Here is a 13205-nt window from a genome sequence, read left to right as displayed (position 1 = left end):
TTGTCCTGTCGACCTGTGCTGTCGCAAACTTACAGTAAGGGCCTACGGACCCCTTACACCTGTCTCCGTGAACCCAGCGCCTTTCTTGTAACGTCCGCGACTGCAATTTGTAAAGCATGTCCGTGGCACACCCACGATGACTGAACAAATGTGTGGCGCGTCTGTAGCTCTTCTTTGAATCCCATCTATCTGTTCCGTTATTCCAACTTGGCGAGAGTCCTAGACCATCGAACAAAACTGAAAGAGCGAGGATTTTACAAGTGACGCGTCACGTTAGTGAATTTCACTAATTGAGAATTTTTTCAATCTGGCATCTACCTTAACCACGTCTTGTTTCACGTCTACATCTACACTCTTCAAATCATTGTCAGTTGTGTGGCAGTGGATACTTTTTATTTATACATATATACCTCGTCAGTCAAAAACGTTTTGAGACTGGATTACTAAAACTAGAGAAAAGTTTGTACGATGGGTTTAGTGCTCCAGGTGTTCTACATGTTCTCTGTCCATTTGAGCCTTGTCCACGAAACGTTCATACAATCATGAACTGTGTGAAACTGTTAGAAAAGACCTTCTTTGGGATGTTACTCAACTTTGAGATGTTATTTAACTTGAGCGTCACATTGGCTTGGATGTCGGTTATGTCATCAGCAGGGTGACCCTTACGAGAATTTCTGCACTTTATCTTTTGCTGGTGCGTTGGTATTGATATCATCACCACTCACTATCCATGATTATTTTTTACACAAAAGTACAGTCCGTGTTTGCCATTTCAATCTAGTCGCGGGAGGCGACACGCACCGTTGTTTTTATCGGGGAGTGAAGATGTTCCGAACAAACTTTTGCACACTTATTTTCTCTTCTTGAAGGTATCTGGAGACTGCCTTGAACACTTGATTTAGAGACGTTGCTCCATTGCAATTTGTGACATAACAGTGTTGACATGCTACTGCTGCACGTCCACTACTTAACACTGCCTGTTGACAAATGACTAGGTGAAGCACATCTGTTGTTTCCAGTTGTTAGTTCAAGGTACCACCGTAGTAACTGCACTGACACTTTTTTACGTCAGCAGTAAAATCAGTTCAAAGTTTTTTCGATGGGACAGTGTACATAAGCCATATATATTTTATCAAAAGGGATTACGTATGAATCTGTGTGTGTGTGTGTGTGTGTGTGTGTGTGTGTGTGTGTGTGTGTGTGTGTGTACACGCATTTATGTCCCGTACCTGGTCCTAAACCACTGGACCAGTTTCAACAAAAATTCGTACACATTTCACTTACAATCTGGAAAGAATATCTGTTGGGATAAGAACTACCTGCTTATCGAAGCGGCGGGCGTGGGGGTGAAAAAGAAATGTAGCCAACGACGAGCAAATACCCACCTCTCATTCACCCAGTATTTCAGTAAGAGTACGCTTAGTGACTTGCAACAAACTTTACGCATAATTTCAAACCCTAACAATACTCTTTTCTCGCTGACAAACCACGCAAAATGATGAAAGAGAAAAAGTTTATTGCTTATTACATTTTCACTATTCATACAGCAAAACAGATATGACGTTTTTATTTATACTTTTTTACTACAAACTGTTTCCGTACCATGCGTTGTAGACAGTATTCATATATGCCTGTGAGCGTACCTGCAAAATTATAACACTGTACGATACATAGTTCAAGAGATACGATATAAAAACACTGAGGTGCGTGAAAAACTGCTGCACCATGCATGACGTTTAAATTGTTAGTTCTTTATTACTAACTCTATTCGCAGCACATTTCGCTGAAAATTGAGCGTATGCCGCTGAATGTACCTACAAAAATATGACATTAAAGGCTCATAGTACAACTTGACCAAAAGAAGAGTTCCATTGATAGGACACAAAAATGGTTCAAATGGCTCTGAGCACTATGGGACTTAACATCTATGGTCATCAGTCCCCTAGAACTTAGAACTACTTAAACCTAACTAACCTAAGGACAGCACACAACACTCAGCCATCACGAGGCAGAGAAAATCCCTGACCCCGCCGGGAATCGAACCCGGGAACCCGGGCGTGAGAAGCGAGATCGCTACCGCACGACCACGAGATGCGGGCTGATAGGACACAATCTGAGACATCAAGAGATCACCTGTTTAGTATTGGAGGGAAGACTGATGGGTAAAAGTAGAGGGTGACCAAGAGATGAATACAATAAGCAGGTTCAGAAGGATATAAGTTGCAGTGGTTGTTCGGAGGTGAAGAGGATCGCACAGGATGGAGTATCATGAAGTGCTGTATCAAACTAGTCTTCGGACTGAAGACCACAACAACAATAGATCAGGAGTAATGACGTCACATTCTCAGATGCGTGAAAAACTACCGCATCATGCATGACGTTTTAATTTATTATGTCTTTACTAGCAACGCTATTCGCAACACATTCCGCAAACAGTATCCACATACGCCGCTGAACATTGTACGACACTTAGTTGAGGAGATATGTCGTCATTAACATTGAGCTGCGTGAAAATGAAACTGAAAGGCAAAATTCGTAGGAGTACAGGTTAAATATGTTAAATATGCGTGACGTGTGCTTACGCGGACAAAACCACGGGAGAAAAACGCCTCGCAAACTCTTAGTTCGACTTCAGCCAAATTTGGTACACTTATTATTCGTTATCTGGAAGGAAATGCTGTGGGTATAAGAACCAGCAACCTCTTACTGGCGTCTGGGTGATTACGTGGGGAGAGAAGAGGGGAGGAAGATATGAACAGTCAGAGATGGGAAGGAGGAGACGGACACAAAGAGGGGGGGGGGGGGAAGGAGGAAAGCAATCGTAGATGAAGAATCTTGCGTATGCTTTCGCAACGTCCCACAGTACGGGCAGAAAGACGAACTGCATCTTGTAACGGGATTCCATACACAGGAGCTTTTAAATGACATCAAAAATCAGTCTATTGGGTTCCCGAACGGAGAACTTGAAGGCTAGGGCGTTCTCCACCTCCTCCTATTCCTCTGTCAATGAATCTATTTAGGAACCGATGAAAATCAACAATGAAATAAGGGGGAACATAGAGATCTGAGGCTACACGTAACTAACGCTAACATGAAAGTCACATGACAACATTATCCTCGCGGAAGTATAGCTGAAACCACTGACGATGAACCTAAGAATTACAATTTTATCTGACAAAGAACATTTCATTTAAGAAAGAGTTTCATATGGAATGATGTGAAGTTCTGTTTCTGTGCGTTTCCCACGATTATTGTGCTCTGGAGAGTTGTAGGAAACCAGCTGTAACGTGGAAATTAAACGTTCCAGTCCAGCATCCCTACAAAACACACTGCCTGGCAAAAAACAGTTAAGCACCCAGAAGACATGCTCGGGTGACAATGTAGATTCATACACGTAAACATCATCGGCGGGTATGTAAATGATTAGAGCTGCGACTCTCTTTGACAGAGTGAATGGCCACCAGATCGTATTAGTGTTGTTCGTGTTTAGTGTTTTTACCAGGTGTTGTAGAATATACGAAGACATGAACAGCGTCAGATATTAAGTGATCACCGTGCATTTGTTGTGTTCAGCTTTACAAAATGTTGTAAATTAAGGGTACATGTGATATAAGAAACGGTGTATATTACAGTATGAAATGTCAGAATGAAATTAGCAAATAAAAAACACTCACCAACCCAAGATTGAACCCTCGAACTCCTGAATGCTAACCCAAAACTTTATCCACTGCGCCAACTGTGCACCACGGTCAAAATATGCAGTCAGAGGTAGTTACCATACGTGTTGTTACAGTGTTGCCAGATTGCCACTCTTTAATGTCATTTTTCTGTCGGATATACACGCCAGACGAAATTTATGAGAGACATTTGTTTACCGCTGACATGTGAGGAGTAGCGCTGCGAAGCCCGAGTGCGCGAATTTCGCTTCACCCTGTATATTTAAATTGACAATAAAATATTCTTTGTTATGTCCTGTAAGAACTGTTTCAAAAGTTGCGGATAGAGAATTGAATATTGGTGCAAATCCTAAGTACCATTTGGACAGAAAAGGAGAGCAGTTTACAAGAACCAGAGTGTGTATTACAGCCACAGGTATAAATACGTCGGTATTCAGGCACATACACATAGGAGGTACATAGTGTAAGGCATTTAGAGGGTGAGCGTTTCATATTCTGCAGAGTAGCACGTGAGGATGCTGTCAGTTAACTGAGCTTTTGGTCTTCCCCTGGAATTCTAACTACCAAGAGCATTAGATTAACAGCGCAGAGAGCTACATCTTGAAATTGGCACTGTTGGTATGTTCGCACAGTAGCTTATGCGTTCATACGTCGTTGGATGTAGCGAGGTTTGGAGGCTGTTTGGGATATGACGACCAAGAGCCTGAAGATTACGTGCAAGGACTTTTATATGGTACCTATTCCGAGCGCATTGTAGAAATACGTGGTTTGGATATTCCTCCTCTCAGCAAACACAGACGGGTGGCGCTTGGGGGGAGCCGATAGAGGTGTTAACAAACAAGTTTAACAAAACTTCCAATGATTAGATTTCAGCTGTGCTATAATTGTCGTGGAGCTCCTCGATGTTTGTGCCTCATTGTATCATGTTAAAACTTGAATCGTAGGATGAACTAAGGCGTAGTGACTGCCTTTGATTTTAAATGTCCTGCCCGCATCTCGTGGTCGTGCGGTAGCGTTCTCTCTTCCCACGCCCGGGTTCCCGGGTTCGATTCCCGGCGGGGTCAGGGATTTTCTCTGCCTCATGATGGCTGGGTGTTGTGTGATGTCCTTAGGTTAGTTAGGTTTAAGTAGTTCTAAGTTCTAGGGGACTGATGACCATAGATGTTAAGTCCCATAGTGCTCAGAGCCTTTTTTTAAATGTCCACGACCATTCCTCTTGCCAGTCCGAGGACAACCGCTTTCCGAACATGGGTATCACATCTGCGAGAGGGAATTTATCATATTTAATAGCTTCATGTAGTGATACCTGCTCTCCTAGGGCATCAGCTTGTTCATTGGCAGGTATCCCATAGTGACCTTTCGTCTTTAGAAGGGTTGATATGCCTCTAGTGGATTTGTCACTCAGGTCACAACCAGTGACTTCTTTTCCTTTCGTTCTGTCTGTTTCTTCGTCATATTTCTTCAGCTTTTCCGTGCGGGTGTCGCATAACACAAGTTGTACCTAGGCTGTTTATGTGTTTGTATGTTGGCAGCGCTACGTAGCGGTCTGCATTAATAAATCTGACAGCGCTGTGCGCACTCTGTAAGAGACCTTCTTGCTGTCGGACTTGCAGTTGGAAGTTGGAGATAGCGGTTGGAGGTGAACAGCCAGCAGTGATGGAAGTTAGATGTGAGTAGTTAGCATTGATGGAGGTTAGAGGTTTGAAGTGTCAGCTCATGCGGACGATCTAGACGTGTGTCCGTCATGGAAATGTAATTTGTCGATGATTATATAATTTATGGAACTGGATGTCATGCACGATTATATGATTTTTGAACTGGTTATCACATTATTAAGGTAAATAAATTGTTTGCTTTGCAACAAAATCTTTCCTTTGCTAAACACATGCCTATTAGTAGTTAGAGCCTACAGTCGTTAGAATCTTTTTATTTAGCTGGCTGTATTGGCATTTGCTGTATTGCAGTAGTTCGGGTAATGAAGATTTTTTTGAGGTAAGTGTCTAATGTAATGTATAGGTTATAGTTAGGATTTCTTCTAATTCAGGGCCATTCTTTTGAGTCAATTTTAAAGCATTCAGATCGCGTTATACTTGAATATTGTGAGTAATTAATGAATAGGAAAAGTTTGAGTTCTGTTTGTCTGGGCAAATTCTGTAGGTCACTGTTGAAATGATAAAGACTAGCAAAGTGACTCTTGCATTCAATCTCACTCAGCAGTTTCAGAATTAAATAACATAGGAGTTTCACCTTCCCAGCTATAGCAGACACAATCTGCTCTTATTGCTTCTCTGTTGACAACACAATCCGCCCTTCCTCCTTTTATAATGATAGGTGATCCTATTGTGGCATCAAGTAGTCATTTATGCATTACAGAGAGGTGTCTGGTTACTTTTGATAAGGTGGTGTATGTCTTAAATGGTAGCGACGTTGCGACCACGTTTGGTGGCGCTGTTAGGCGATGCAAAAGTGTACTGCGAGCTATCGAAAGTGGCCACAATACTGCTTGTCTTAAAGTTGGGAGAGAGAACATTTCTCAACGATACCAACCTCTGACGTGGGTAACCCATTGAAGTACGCCGTACATCACAAGAGACATAAAACAGTCTCGCGAGTGCAATGTTTCTGTCCCAGGTAGAGCCTGAATGAACAGAAATAAAGCCAGCAACAGGTTGAGCCCTACCTGCCTAACAGCTGTGTCAGCATACGGCTGCTGAATGTGCGGAGGAAAGCCCCTGACGGGTGAAAGGAACAGAATGCCTGCATATCTGACAGTTCAATGCACCCTTCAGGCGAAGCTCTGAAACAGATTTAATGGAGCCCCTATGCTGCTAAGATCCAGACACAGGCTTTGCTCGTGATGGATGAGTTCTGCTGAAAGGGCTCGCCGATATCCGGTGGCCGAGGGAGGGGGGAGGGGGGGGGGGGAGGGGAGTGGAGCTTTGAAAGCATAGGCAGCTGTATAAAGATCGGGCTCAGGAGATCTGGGAGGCAGGAGAAGGCAGGAGAAAAGGTCTTGAGGTGTTTAGAATGGCCCGTTAATCTATTTACAGGATACGAACTAAATTATAGAGCGGTACATTGACAGCGTTACCACTTTATCTGGCATTCATATAGACTGAGAAAATTTTTGACTTGGTTCGGAGAAAACCTGTAATGTCAGCTCTTGAATAGCGCATTATTAATTTTCCAAACCTAGTGTACTGGAGAATATTTATGTCAGTACTGCAGCTTGAATTACAGATCATCATCATTCAGTGAAAAATTAAAAATGAATAGGGATTTCAGACAAGGAGCTTCCATAATCACCAAAACTATTCTCAGCAATCTTAGAGCACTTTTTTTAGACTCTTAAACTACGAAAACAGAGAGGGGATACATTTTCTATTTCGTGGTCTCTTATTTCAATATCTGCGGCTTCAGTGTTCGTGTGATGATTGAGAGCAGAAAACCTATTACGATTTTCCGTGGTGAAAACATTTCGGAAGTCCAAATTCAATATTAATGACTGAATAAATGGTTTGGGTCCACTTACCTAACGTGAGACCTTAATATTTTGGGTTTTCAGTCAGATAAATTGGAAAAAATTTTACTCTAAGTTTTATTAACGCTTCGCACATTGCTGTCTTTACTTTCATTTTGGATTCGTTCAGCTTTTGTTTGTGAACTAGACTTTAACTACATCTGTGATGAAGCTGTCTGTTTTCGTAGCAACTTTCTAACGTGGCCATTGAACCACTGGGGGTCTTTTCCACTCCCTATAACCTTGCTCGGCACCTTCGGGTATAAGACATGTTGTATGATCCTTTTGAACTTCATCTTAAATAAACAAACAACATCTGGATCAAATTTTTATTAGTAACCAACAACCGGTTTCAATCTGCGATGCAAATCATCTTCAGGTCTATGTTGGAACAAAAAGGCAACAACAAGAACGACTTGACAGAAGTGTGATATTACGATCATTTGTCCCACTTTTCGGCGCTAGGTACGTGGGAGTTCATAATAGTTTTTTGCTATTTCTGCTATCCATGAGACAGGTGTTCGTAAAATCACACTTCTGTAAAATCATTATTGTTATTGTCTTTTTGTTCCAACCTAGACCTGCAGATGATCTGCAGCGCAGAATGAAACCGGCTGTCGGTAAATAAATAAAAGATTGTGGTCCATATGGTGTTTATTACAACAAAAGGGTCACTGTTCGTAAGACATGGCGTCAGTTATGATGAACTTTATCTGTTCGTGATCCGCACCATCACTTAATATTTTATGTTGGCTGCTCCGCAGTCTGTTTGCTGTCACTCTTGATAAGCAAAGAATTTCCCTGTCATTCTTAACAAACCTTGTAACACTCGTAGCCATTGATGTTACAACAGCCTTACAGTCACTCTTTCCTTCCTCTAACTTAATTCGTTTGAAACGTTCAAGTCTGTTAGTTAATGTAGGTGGTCTAAGACCTTGTCTTACGAGCCGGTTCTCAATGTGCTTGAAGTAACTGTCAGAACAAAAACCGTTCAGGAAGAATCAGTGTCTCTGTCGTCAGTTTTAATCAAATGATTCTTCCGTTGTATAGGGGGGCAAACTAATATCTCCGTTTTGCAAAATCATTATCTGAAAACTTACTATTGATACTATCGAAAATTTCTTTGAACGCTCCGCCACTTCAGCTCCCGAGTGATGCGGGCTATAAAAGCCTCTCATTACCAAGTTCGACCCATCTTTGTTACTACTCACTTGCCAATACGTATTACTACTTCCACTCGTATTCAGACTAGATCGGTCGACCACAGGTCCAATACTGCAAATGGCGAGCCGTGCTTCCACACCATGTGCGATGCTAGCTGTCTTCACCAATACAGCCAGCCGCACAAAGGAACCGCGGATGACCTCGAAACCCAAGTGTCAGGTGTCATTCGTTGCGACATCAGCCACAAGTGGCAACCTGTCAGACATAGTGCGTTCCCTAGCCGCTGGCAGAGCTCTCCCCTCTCGGACGAGACCTCCCGGCAACTATACCAAGTGTACACTAGCCCTCTTTCCGACCTACGTTGTAATTTCCTCGAGGGGAGGGGTGGGGTTCAGAATGGCTCTGAGCACTATGGGACTCAACGTATTAGGTCATAAGTCCCCTAGAACTTAGAACTACTTAAACCTAACTAACCTAAGGACACCACACACACCCATGCCCAAGGCAGGATTCGAACCTGCGACCGTAGCAGCCCCGCGGTTCCGGACTGCAGCGCCAGAACCGCACGGCCACCGCGGCCGGCGGAGGGGTGGGGCTCCGTTACCCATCTATCGTATGCCTTCCAAACGTCCAGCATACCTATTTTCTCCACTCGATGAGACTTGTCAGTAAAATTCGCCACTGGCCCAACATATTACGCCCCTCGTACTGGCACAGATGTATCAACATTTGTAACACCTGGCAGCTGTTGTTAAGTCGTAAAACGGCAGATCCCGTATTCGCACTCCGTCCAGAGTTTCTCGAACCCACCATTGTCCGCCACTGGCCTTCAACTGAGGGTAGACCGGTTAGATGTTGCGCTTGGGCAGACTCGGTGGCAACTGAGTTTCCACGAGATTCCAACGGCATCAGAGGTGTCGGAACTCTTACCATAGGTGCATCAACGCCACCTGAACCTATTCCCATTGTAGCTTCTCGCTGTTTCTGGAGAGGAGCCTAGCTTGTGTCCACACACAACAGGCGTGGTTCCTATGTATTTTCTGCTGTTAAATGCTATATGTCATCATGAAAAGGGTCAACTTGTAATGCTATTATGCATTGGTATCAGCTGTTTGAGGCAGTTGTGGGTTGGTGCCAGGTGGGGGGGGGGGGGGGCGGGGGACTAGAGCCTGTATTTCCCCCTCATAAGGAGTTCTGCTAGCATAGGGGTTGTGATTGCATTGTGTAATGCATGTCGCTCGATCAACAGCGGCTTCCTGCAGACCGACACAAAGGACACGAAGTACAAATCGACATCGAGAAGAGGCCCTGTCATATGGCGCTCGCGGTGTATATGCGGAAAGTAAATGTAAATAATACGGCTTCTTTGGTGGGCATCGCTCTACTGCAGTGTCACACATGACGAATAAGTAGGAAAACAGTAGAACGTCTGTGTAGGGCCATGTTTTTACCTACAATTGTCACTTCGCTGAATGTGTATAAGGCTGCGTGACATCGTGCAGACACAGTCAGATCGACACAGTAGCTGTGTATCTCTAACAAAGACGACATTTGTCCTCACGTCGGTGGCGATTAAAACGATTTCGCCCCCAGGTGGGCTCGAGCCACCAACCTTCCGGTTAAAAGCCGAACGCGCTAGCCGATTGCGCCACGGAGGCCTTTTTTTATTTATTTTTTGTTAAATCTCATTTTGTTCGCTTTTGTTTGTTGCATCTGCTCGCGGCGGACGTCGTAAGAGATCCGTTTAAGTTCGTTGTTGATCGATTAACTCAGTTTTTTTATTACAGAGGGCAGTTAACCTTCTGACCGAGCACGCTGAGCTACCGTGCCGGCTATCTTAGTAGAGGCCTTGACGTTTGCTCACTTCTGCTCTGTTTATCAATGCAACTTGTATACCTTCTGCAAGTACCTCGCCGAATGTAGCATCTGCTTACGCCTCTTCACATGGATGAAGTGCATGCACACTGTAGCGAGGCTCATAAGCATTTTCATCGGCTCTCGAGGTGTGCTCGGATAGTAGCAGTGGTTAAGGCGACCGCTATCAATAAGCGGGAAACGTGGTTTGAGTCCCGGTCTACGATAAATTTTCATGTATCGCAGACAGCTGATGTCAATGCATAATCGCAGAATCCGAATCTGTTTCGTAATGACGTGAAATCAATGTACTGCGAAGTTGAAGAGAGTGTAAATTTACTCTACTAAGATTCCGACACGCACGGACTGTGGGCAAGGCAAATGAAAACTAACTTTGCTCACTTCATCAGACAAGAAAATAGTCATTCCCAAGGGACATTAAACTGATAAAACCACCTCTAGCCTTGATAATGGCCCCAACTCGGCTAGGAAGATAGTCCACAAGGATGTTCACGTATAACATATCCAGCTGAAGCCGCTCATTCGCGGCTAGATTATGAAGAGATACCAGACAGCGGGAGTGTTGATTGTTGAGGTTCAATTGCTGTTCCAAATAGCTGTATATTTTTCTATGGGATTAAGATTGGATGATTTATCGAGTCAGTCGGGTTCCGCTAGTTTGTCTGAGTGTTCTTGCAACCAGGAACGTACGCGTACAGCCCTGTGAAGGCGGCTGTTGTCACCTTGGAAGATGGATGCGTACTTGGTCACAGTCAATGGTTCATACTCACACTAACCAGAATGAGTAGGCCCGAGTAATGCTACTGAAAATACCCTCACTTCACAGAAACAACTGCGGTCTGAAATACACCTTGCACTCTGGCTTAAGTGGAGGTTCTGGTCGAGAGACACGAAAAACGGGTGAAGTTTAGAAATTTTTCATATAAGGACTGTTTTTATTAAAATGGGGCTTTACCTTTTTCTTATACACACACTGAGGCGGATGTCTCCTGATATCGTGGGGAACTCCTTTTGCCCGGCATAGTGCAATAAAATCGACGTGGAAGAGTCGTTGGTAGTCCCCTGCAGAAATATTAACCCGTGCTGCCTCTACAGCCGTCCAAAATTGCGAAAGTGTTGCCGGTGCAGGATTTTTTTTATTTTTTTATTTATTATTATTATTATTATTTTTTTTTTTTTTTTGCACGAACTGACCTCTCGATTATGCCCCGTAAATGTCAGATGGGATTCATGTCGGTCGATCTGAGTGGCCAAATCATTCTCTCGAATTGTCCACAATGTTCTGACATGGCACATTTCCATCGTTGTTTGAAGTCCATGAAGGGCTTCAAATGGTCTCCAAGTCGCCCAACTTAACCATTTCCAGTCAACAAGCGGCTCGGATGGACCAGAGGATCCAGTCGATTCCATGTAAACACAGCCTACACTGTAATGGAGCCACTGCCTTGTTGATAAACTGGGACCATGGCGTCGTGGGTTCTGCCCGTCACTCGAACCCTACCGTCAGTTCTTACCATCTGAAATTGGAACTCATATGGCCAGGTCGTGGTCTTCCAGTGGGCTAAGGCCCAACCAATATGGTTACGAGTCCAAGAGAGGAGCTGCAGGCGATGTCGTGCTGTTAGCAAAGGCACTCGCGTCGGTCGTCTGCTGCGATAGCCCATTAATGCCAAATACGTTCACCGTACGTCCCACATTGATTTCTGCGGTTATTTTCCACAGTGTTCCTTTTCTGTTAGCACAGACAACTGTACGCAAACGCCGACGTTCTCGGTCATTAACTGAAGGCCGTGGTGAGAGGTAACGCCTGAAACTGATATTCTTGGCGCACTCTTGACATTGTATATCTCGGAATATTAAATTCTCTAACGATATCAGGAATGGAACGTCCCAGGTATCTCCAACTCCCATTCCGCGTTTGAACTGTGTTAATTCCCGTCGTGCGGTCATAATCTTTTAGGAAGCCTTTTCACACGAATCACCATTGTACAAATGACAACTCCGCCTGCATACACTGGCAGTAGAAGCTGCCTGGTTTGAAACCGATTGTCGTTACAAGCAATCCTGCCAGAGGAACGTCTGCAACTCAACATTATGCAGGGCTATTCAAAAAGAAGGAACAGATTTCAAACATTTATTGCTTAGAAGCTACAAAAGATAGAAACACAATTCCAACGTTTCTGGAAAGAGAACAGCTCAGACAAATTCTTATGCATTCAATGTGAGCACCACGTGGTGCACGATAAATATCCAAACGGTGGCTGATTTCCTCCCACACACTAAGCAGCTGGACTCTCGTTATCGAATTCACAGCTTCAACAATGCGATGTCGCAGACTTTCAAGAGTGTCAGGGATAGGGGAGATGAAAAACATGTCTTTTTAGCGTTACCCCACAGATAAAAAGTGACACGATTTGATGTATGGGACGTTGGACTGGAAGAGGAGGAGCAGAAGATGAATTTTGTCGCCGGTGGCCTCCCAAGTCTCCAGACCTCGCATCTTGTGACTTTTGTCTGTAGAGTAACGTAAAAGACCGCGTTTTAATCCCCCATATGCCTGATGCTCGTTCAAGTCTGCGAAATCGCGTTGTTGAAGCTGTGAATTGGATAACAAGAGACCAGTTGCTTCTTGTGTGGGAGGAAATGAGCCACCGGTTTGGTATTTATCGTATAACACATGGTGCTCGCATTGAATGTGTAAGAATTTGAACCCTTCTTTTTCCAGGAACATTGGAATTGTGTTTCTCCCTTTTGTTTAAAAATGGCTCTGAGCACTATGGGACTTAACATCTATGGTCATCAGTCCCCTAGAACTTAGAACTATTTAAACCTAACTAATCTAAGGACATCATCACACAACACCCAGTCATCACGAGGCAGAGAAAATCCCTGACCCCGCCGGGAATCGAACACGGGAACCCGGGCGTGGGAAGCGAGAACGCTACCGCACGACCACGAGCTGCGGACTC

The 13205-nt window shown here is 44.0% G+C and overlaps 1 protein-coding gene and 1 non-coding gene across 3 annotated transcripts in view; one reads left to right on the top strand and one right to left on the bottom strand.

The window, feature by feature from the left end:
• The window catches only part of LOC126481064 (neural proliferation differentiation and control protein 1), a 1141454-nt gene that overhangs the window by 631020 nt on the left and 497229 nt on the right, over nt 1-13205 (top strand). The window lies entirely within an intron of this gene.
• Nucleotides 9946-10019, bottom strand: Trnak-uuu (transfer RNA lysine (anticodon UUU)). Its single transcript has one exon. It is a non-coding gene; the product is annotated as a tRNA-Lys (tRNA).

Source organism: Schistocerca serialis, chromosome 5 (assembly GCF_023864345.2).
Source record: "Schistocerca serialis cubense isolate TAMUIC-IGC-003099 chromosome 5, iqSchSeri2.2, whole genome shotgun sequence".
NCBI lineage: Eukaryota > Metazoa > Arthropoda > Insecta > Orthoptera > Acrididae > Schistocerca > Schistocerca serialis.
This window is presented reverse-complemented; position numbering and strand designations above follow the sequence as displayed.